At 32.8% G+C, this 8456-nt stretch overlaps 1 long non-coding RNA gene across 1 annotated transcript; it reads right to left on the bottom strand.

Moving 5' to 3' along the window:
- Positions 1-1140: 1140 nt before the first annotated feature.
- LOC145586468 (uncharacterized) lies at positions 1141-7965 on the bottom strand. The gene is made up of 4 exons (XR_014100951.1): positions 7628-7965; positions 7260-7303; positions 6565-6705; positions 1141-1390 (listed from the first exon to the last, which is right to left on the bottom strand). It is a non-coding gene; the product is annotated as an uncharacterized LOC145586468 (long non-coding RNA).
- Between the last annotated feature and the right edge of the window lie 491 nt (positions 7966-8456).

Raw genomic sequence — 8456 nt, 5'->3', positions numbered from 1 at the left:
GGGCGGCTCACTTGGGCCACTATTTGGACTATGATTGGGCTCCAATTCTTCGGGCCAATCTGGGTTTCCTCTTTCGGTCTTGAATACTCGGTCCAAATGCCCTGGTATCACCTATACCGAGCCCTTAATCACCGGTTCGATGGCTCTAACCGGCCCTGGGCTATAAAATCTGGTCGTGTTTCTCCAATGCTCGTGATTGCTCCAAAATATCTCGGTAAAATACTCCAAAAGAATAAATCCCTGCAAAAGTCAACCAAATCTACGAAAACACTAGAAAACACCAATTAGTAATAAAAGTGGCTCTAAAGAGCCAAAAACACTACCAATTATGACCAAGGGACGGGGTAAAATACTATATAAAATAGACACATCAGGAAATTTGAGGAATATCTTTCACAACTAGGTTCGAAATAATGCTGCGCGAAACAGGAAAATTTTATCGAGCAAATAAAGCTGCTGAGGCATGTAGGAACTAGCGTCAGAAAACAGAGTCTGTCGCCAACGATTTGACTCTGTCGTCAGGCGACACTCTTGTCGCCAGGCGATAGAACCAAATTGCGGCGACGACCTCTGTTCGCTTCACTAGTGGAAAAAAGGCCATCCGTAACGGGCAAAAAGGGTCCATCCGTAACAGGCAGCGTCCGTTACGTATGCGGCCGTTACGGATGGCCATTGTTATTCGTAACGGGCAATGTCCGTTACGAATAATGGGTTATTCAAATGTCCGTTACGAATAAGGGGTTATTCGTAACGGACATTTGAAATGTCAGTTACGAATAATGGGTTATTCGTAACGGACATTTGAAATGTCCGTTACGAATAAATCCTTTTTTGTATTATAATAAGTCCTTATTCGTAACGGGCACATAAAACGCCCGTTACGAATAAGTGATTATTTGTAACGGACATTTTAAATGTCCGTTAAGAATAAAGTTTTATAATATATAATTTAACACTTATTTGTAACGGGCAACAAAAATGTCCGTTACGAATAAGTGGTTATTTGTAACTAACAACTCTACTGCCCGTTACAAATAATCATTAAATTGAATTTTTATTTATTAAATTTCGACAGGATGTATTTATATATAATTAATATATATTAATTAAAACCTGTTATAATAAACATGTTCCTGTAAATAAGCAATTATACCGAACAATAATTCAAATTAATACAACGTAATATAAAAATTGAAGTAGTAACACATTACAAATAAAAACTTGTATAACTTTATCCAACATATACAACAACACTAAAAATATAACTTTGTTCTACCTAAGCTAATAGTTATGCATTCAATAAATATTTACTTCTAAAGTATTGCGCCCACTGTTCTCGAACCACATTCAACTCATCAACATCATACGGGGCTGTCCTTGGAAAAAAATCCTATTGGAAAAAAAAAACATATGAAAGAGGTTACAAAATACAAACAATCCATAATAAAACAATCATTAGAATAAATGTGATGGACCAAATTATAGAAATAAAACTCATAATATAGAAATAAAACACATAACATCCTTAATAAACTTATATTTTGATTTTTATGAGTTGAAATCAATGAAAATTGAACATTTACTAACTTTTGGGAGCGTATAGAGCCAAAAAGGCTTCAAAATTGCGCTAATGGACTTCTATCTTTCCCATGTATCAAGTATTGGTTCAAATTAACACAATATAACAACATAACATCCTTAATTACCTTATATTTTGGTTTCTATGAATTGAAATCAATGAAAAGTGACCAATTACTCACTTTTGAGAGCGTTTAGAGCCAAAAAGTCTTCAAAATTAACTAGGGGACTTCTACCTTTCCCATCTTTCAAGTATTTGTTCAAATTAACACAATATAACACATAACATCCTTAATTACCTTATATTTTGGTTTTTATGAATTGAAATCAATGAAAATTGACCATTATCTCACTTTTGGGAGCGTATAGAGCCAAAAAGGCTTCAAAATTGCCTAGGGGACTTCTATCTTTCCCATCTTTCAAGTATTTGTTCAAATTAACACAATATAACACATAACATCCTTAATTACCTTATATTTTGGTTTTTATGAATTGAAATCAATGATTATTAACCATTATCTCACTTTTGGGAGCGTTTAGAGCAAAAAAGGCTTCAAAATTTCTTAGGGGACTTCTATCTTTCCCATCTTTCAATTATTTGTTCAAATTAACACAATATAACACATAACATCCTTAATTACCTTATATTTTAGTTTTTATGAATTGAAATCAATTAAAAGTGACTATCTACTCACTTTTGGGAGCGTGTAGAGCCCAAAAGGCTTCAAAATTGCCTAAGGGACTTCTATCTTTCCCCTCTTTCATGTATTTGTTCAAATTAACACAATGTAACACATAAAATCCTTAATTACCTTATATTTTGGTTTTTATGAATTGAAATCAATGATTATTAACCATTATCTCACTTTTGGGAGCGTATAGAACCAAAAAGGCTTCAAAATTACCTAAGGGACTTCTACCTTTCCCACCTTTCAAGTATTTGTTCAAAATAACACAAAATAACATATAACATCCTTAATTACCTTATATTTTGGTTTTTATGAATTGAAATCAATGAAAATTGACCATTATCTCACTTTTGGGAGCGTATAGAGCCAAAAAGGCTTCAAAATTGCCTAGGGGACTTCTACCTTTCCCATCTTTCAAGTATTTGTTCAAATTAACACAATATAACACATAAAATCCTTAATTACCTTATATTTTGGTTTTTATGAATTGAAATCAATGATTATTGACCATTATCTCACTTTTGGGAGCGTATAGAGCCAAAAAGGCTTCAAAATTGCCTAAGGGACTTCTAGCTTTCACATCTTTCATGTATTTGTTCAAATTAACACAATATAACACATAACATCCTTAATTTCCTTATATTTTTGTTTTTATGAATTGAAATCAATAAAAATTGACCATTATCTCACTTTTGGGAGCGTATAGAGCCAAAAAGGCTTCAAAATTGCCTAGGGGACTTCTACCTTTCCCATCTTTCAAGTATTTGTTCAAATTAACACAATATAACACATAACATCCTTAATTTCCTTATATTTTTGTTTTTATGAATTGAAATCAATGAAAATTGACCATTATCTCACTTTTGGGAGCGTATAGAGCCAAAAAGGCTTAAAAATTGCCTAGGGGACTTCTACCTTTCCCATCTTTCAATTATTTGTTCAAATTAAACACAATATAACACATAAAATCCTTAATTACCTTATATTTTGGTTTTTATGAATTGAAATCAATGAAAATTGACCATTATCTCACTTTTGGGAGCGTATAGAGCCAAAAAGGCTTCAAAATTGCCTAGGGGACTTCTACCTTTCCCATCTTTCAAGTATTTGTTCAAATTAACACAATATAACACATAACATCCTTAATTGCCTTATATTTTGGTTTTTATGAATTGAAATCAATGATTATTGACCATTATCTCACTTTTGGGAGCGTATAGAGCCAAAAAGGCTTCAAAATTGCCTAAGGGACTTCTAGCTTTCCCATCTTTCATGTATTTGTTCAAATTAAAACAATATAACACATAGCATCCTTAATTTCCTTATAATTTTGTTTTTATGAATTGAAATCAATGAAAATTGACCATTATCTCACTTTTGGGAGCGTATAGAGCTAAAAAGGCTTCAAAATTGCCTAGGGGACTTCTACCTTTCCCATCTTTCAAGTATTTGTTCAAATTAACACAATATAACACATAACATCCTTAATTACCTTATATTTTGGTTTTTATGAATTGAAATCAATAATTATTGACCATTATCTCACTTTTGGGAGCGTATAGAGCCAAAAAGGCTTCAAAATTGCCTAAGGGTCTTCTACCTTTCCCATCTATCATGTATTTGTTCAAATTAACACAATATAACACATAACATCCTTAATTACCTTATATTTTAGTTTTTATGAATTGAAATAAATTAAAAGTGACTATCGACTCACTTTTGGGAGCGTGTAGAGCCCAAAAGGCTTCAAAATTGCCTAAGGGACTTCTATCTTTCCCCTCTTTCATGTATAACACATAACATCCTTAATTTCCTTATATTTTGGTTTTTATGAATTGAAATCAATGAAAATTGACCATTATCTCACTTTTGGGAGCGTATAGAGCCAAAAAGGCTTTAAAATTGTCTAGGGGACTTCTACCTTTCCCATCTTTCAAGTATTTGTTCAAATTAACACAATGTAACACATAACATCCTTAATTGCCTTATATTTTGGTTTTTATGAATTGAAATCAATGATTATTGACCATTATCTCACTTTTGGGAGCGTATAGAGCCAAAAAGGCTTCAAAATTGCCTAAGGGACTTCTACCTTTCCCATCTTTTAAGTATTTGTTCAAATTGACACAATATAACACATAACATCCTTAATTACCTTTTATTTTGGTTTTTATGAATTGAAATCAATGATTATTAACCATTATCTCATTTTGGGAGTGTATATAGCCAAAAAGGCTTCAAAATTTCCTAAGGGACTTCTACCTTTCCCATCTTTCATGTATTAGTTCAAATTAACACAATATAACACATAACATCCTTAATTACCTTATATTTTGGTTTTTATGAATTGAAATCAATGAAAAGTGACTATTTACTCACTTTTGGGAGCGTATAGAGCCAAAAGGCTTTAAAATTGCCTAGGGGACTTCTACCTTTCCCATCTTTCAAGTATTTGCTCAAATTAACACAATATAACACATAACATCCTTAATTTCCTTATATTTTGGTTTTTTTGAATTGAAATCAATAAAAATTGACCATTATCTCACTTTTGGGAGTGTATATAGCTAAAAAGGCTTCAAAATTGCCTAAGGGACTTCTATCTTTCCCACCTTTCATGTATTTGTTCATATTAACACACTATAACACATAACATCCTTAATTAACTTATATTTTGGTTTTTATGAATTGAAATCAATGAATATTGACCACTGATCAGCATATAAAGCAATATGCATAGGACTAATCAGAACTGATCAGCATATACAGCATAGAACAATGATGGCAGTGAACATTATAACTGGCGAGGACTCGAGCAATAAACTGAAAAGACCTGAAATGAACTGATCAGAACTGATCGGAACTAAAATTTCAGAACTGATCTGAACTGAAATTTAAGAACTAATCAGAACCGATCAAAATTGATCAGAACTGAAATTTCAGAAATGATCATAACTGAAATTCAGAAATGATCGGAATTGATCATAACTGATCGGAACTAATCAGAACTGAAATTTCAGAACTGATCGGAACTGATCAGAACTGATCGGAACAAATCAAAACTATACTTTCATTCTTCAATTTATCTAGATGGCTATGGTATTAATCAAAAACTCGAATTCAATGAGGCATTGATTGCTAAGCACATAAATTACACAAGCATATAAAGCATTTTATAAAAATCAAAACACCAAGAACACCATATATTGACCATGATCACACACACACAAAAGAACTTCTTTCCATATCAGAACATTCTTGTAAACAAGGCAATACAAACATCTTCACAGTTTCAGTCATACACAAGTAACAAGACACATAATCAAATCAAAATTCAATTGAACACACCAACAATCAACTATAACATAACATTATACCGACCTTGAAGCTACCACAACAAGCACATGGTGCTTCCATGTTCGATGATTCATCTTCATCATGGCAAATCCTACATTGAGCTAATTTTCTAGGGAGTAACCCATCATTTGCATCCATCCTATCTAATGAAAAACTTGTCTCCATACCTTCAATTCTTGTCTTGTTAAGACTTTTTATTTTGATAAGAAATACGAGCTAGTTCATTAATCAACAGACAAAATGTCCATATGTACATCCAGGGAAATCTCCAAGGAAAATGTTTTTCCCAAACTTGTTCAACACCAAGGTACTTTCACAACTTAATCTCAATCCACAATAATCACACCACCATTACCATTACACTATGATCTCCTCAATTAAGTTAGTAATTTTGACACCTAAAATGTCTTCTCCATTTTGACCATGATCAGAACTGAAATTTCAGAACTGATCAGAACTAATCGGAACTAATCAGAACTGAAATTTCAGAACTGATCGGAACTGAAATCTTAGAACTGATAAGAACTGATCAGAACTAAAATTTCATAACTGATCAGAACTAAAAATTTCAGAAATGATCGGAACTGATCAGAACTGATTGGAACTGATCAGAACTGAAATTTCAGAACGGATCAGAACTGATCAGAACTGATCAGAACTGAAATTTCAGAACGGATTGGAACGGATCAGAACTGATTGTAACTGATCAGAACTTATCGGAAAAGGCCTCAAATTTAGCAAAGCCCATTAAACAATGCAGGAAGCAGGAAATGAGCAATAAACAGAAAAGACCTGATCAGACTGATCAGAAAAGGCCTCCCATTAAACAACTCAGGAAATGAGCAATAAAAAGAAAAGGCCTGATCAGAACTGATCAGCTCAAAAGTATAAACAAGTAACTGAAAAAAAACTATACTTGGTTACTTAGAACAACACTTACAATAACATTGGCTATTTGCTGGGTTTCGGCATTCTTCGGGTCTATAGCCCACGATCCATCTGCATTACAAGTTTGACGGGCCAAAATCCAATAAAGAGACCGAATTTTAAGCTTTTCACTCAAGATTGCCTAAGCGACCACCTGAGCTTGCAAGGAGAAAGGGAGAACTTATTTCTTCTTGATTAAACATTTAATTGAAACTGAACTGATTTTCTTCGGATAAAGAGTTATAAAATGACCAGGAGACAATAATCTATTAATCTAACAGCTAATTCAACTACTCACTTGAAAAAACTAAACTAATTCAACCAGATATTAACTATATAATTTACTAGTCTAACAAACTAGATAATAAAAATTAAAAAAATTGAAGAAATTAAAAAATGAATGAAACATTGAATACTTGAAAAGTAAAAAAAATCAATGTTTCAAAAGCAAATCCAGTAGTTCTCTCTAATTAATTAATCATACAAGCATGTAACTTAGTGTACCCCTTTTGATCCGCCATTGCGAATTCAAATGCAGTAGTTTTCTCTAACCAATTAATCATCCAAGCATATACTAAATGAAACAGGCTAGTTCATTTTTACCTTCAAATTAATTTCCAGCAACATAACAATAATAATATAGATCAGAAAAATCCCTAAATTAATATTGGAAAACCCACAATAAGAAACTAGAAGGAGAATACATACCGTGATACACTAATTCGCCGCAAACACCATCGTTTCTAGTCTTTCTACACAAAATTGAATGATATTATTAGAAAATTTCAGCATATAATTGAACAATATAACCCAATTCTACAACTAACCTAGGAATAAACGAAAGTAGAAATGTGTTTGGAAATTGAGAACTCGACAAAGCATATGGTAATTTAGACTACTGTAATATTGTTGGTAAACAATTGAGCAAATTAGAAACCCTAACATAAAAATAACCATCACAAATAGGCGAAAATGATCGAAAAGAAGAAATTGAGATGAAGTGCTGAATTCAAGCGATTGATAATTTATTTCACGAAATTTCTCCGTAAAATTGAAATAGTTAGAAGAAAGCTAACCTTGAAAATTTTCGAAAATCCCTAAAAAATTGCGGCGTATATTGCAAATTCTCAAGACATTGAGAACCCAATTGAGTGTTGATTATCAAACTAAAAACCCAATAATTTTTTCAACAAGTGGAAAATTCCCAGAAATGAAGCTCAAATTAAGAACATCAATTTAATAACTAAGAATTTGGGAATATCTACCGAGGAGAGAGAGAATGTTGGAGGGAATGACTATTTTGAAAAGGCTGGGCGTGAGGCCTGGTGACGGAGAAACAGAGGACCGACGACGGAGAAGATGAGATTGCGCTTCAATGGGGAACAAATCGAGCTAGTATAGCAAGTACAGTATGAGTGAGGGAAAATGAAAAAAGGGGATTGAAAAATTTTTAGGGTTAATTTTGAACATTTGATCGTAACGGACGCTTTAAGTCAGTTACAAATAAGTTGGTCAATCTCGTGTTGACTTTACTTTTTGTAACGGACAGAAAATGTCCGTTACGAATAACTTAGTATTTGTAACTGTCAGTAATTGCCCGTTACAAATAAAAATTTATTCGTAACGGACAGAAAGGTGCCCGTTACGAATAAGTATTTATTTGTAACGGACACCTTACCGCCCGTTACAAATACTCATTTTTTACGCGGATTGAATTTTTTTTGTAACGGACCTTAATATCGCCCGTTACGAATGATGTTATTGTAACGGGCAACAACATGCCCGTTATGATTAAGCCGTTACAAATAGACTTTTTTCCACTAGTGCTTGCACCAAGTTCTTCCAATACCGAGCAAGAAATATGCGTTCTAATTTTGACCAGTTTTTAGCACTGTTTGCTCGATC

Source organism: Chenopodium album, chromosome 2 (assembly GCF_948465745.1).
Source record: "Chenopodium album chromosome 2, dcCheAlbu1.1, whole genome shotgun sequence".
NCBI classification, from domain to species: domain Eukaryota; kingdom Viridiplantae; phylum Streptophyta; class Magnoliopsida; order Caryophyllales; family Amaranthaceae; genus Chenopodium; species Chenopodium album.
Note: the sequence above shows the minus strand (reverse complement) of the source record. Positions and strands in the feature narration are given on the sequence as shown.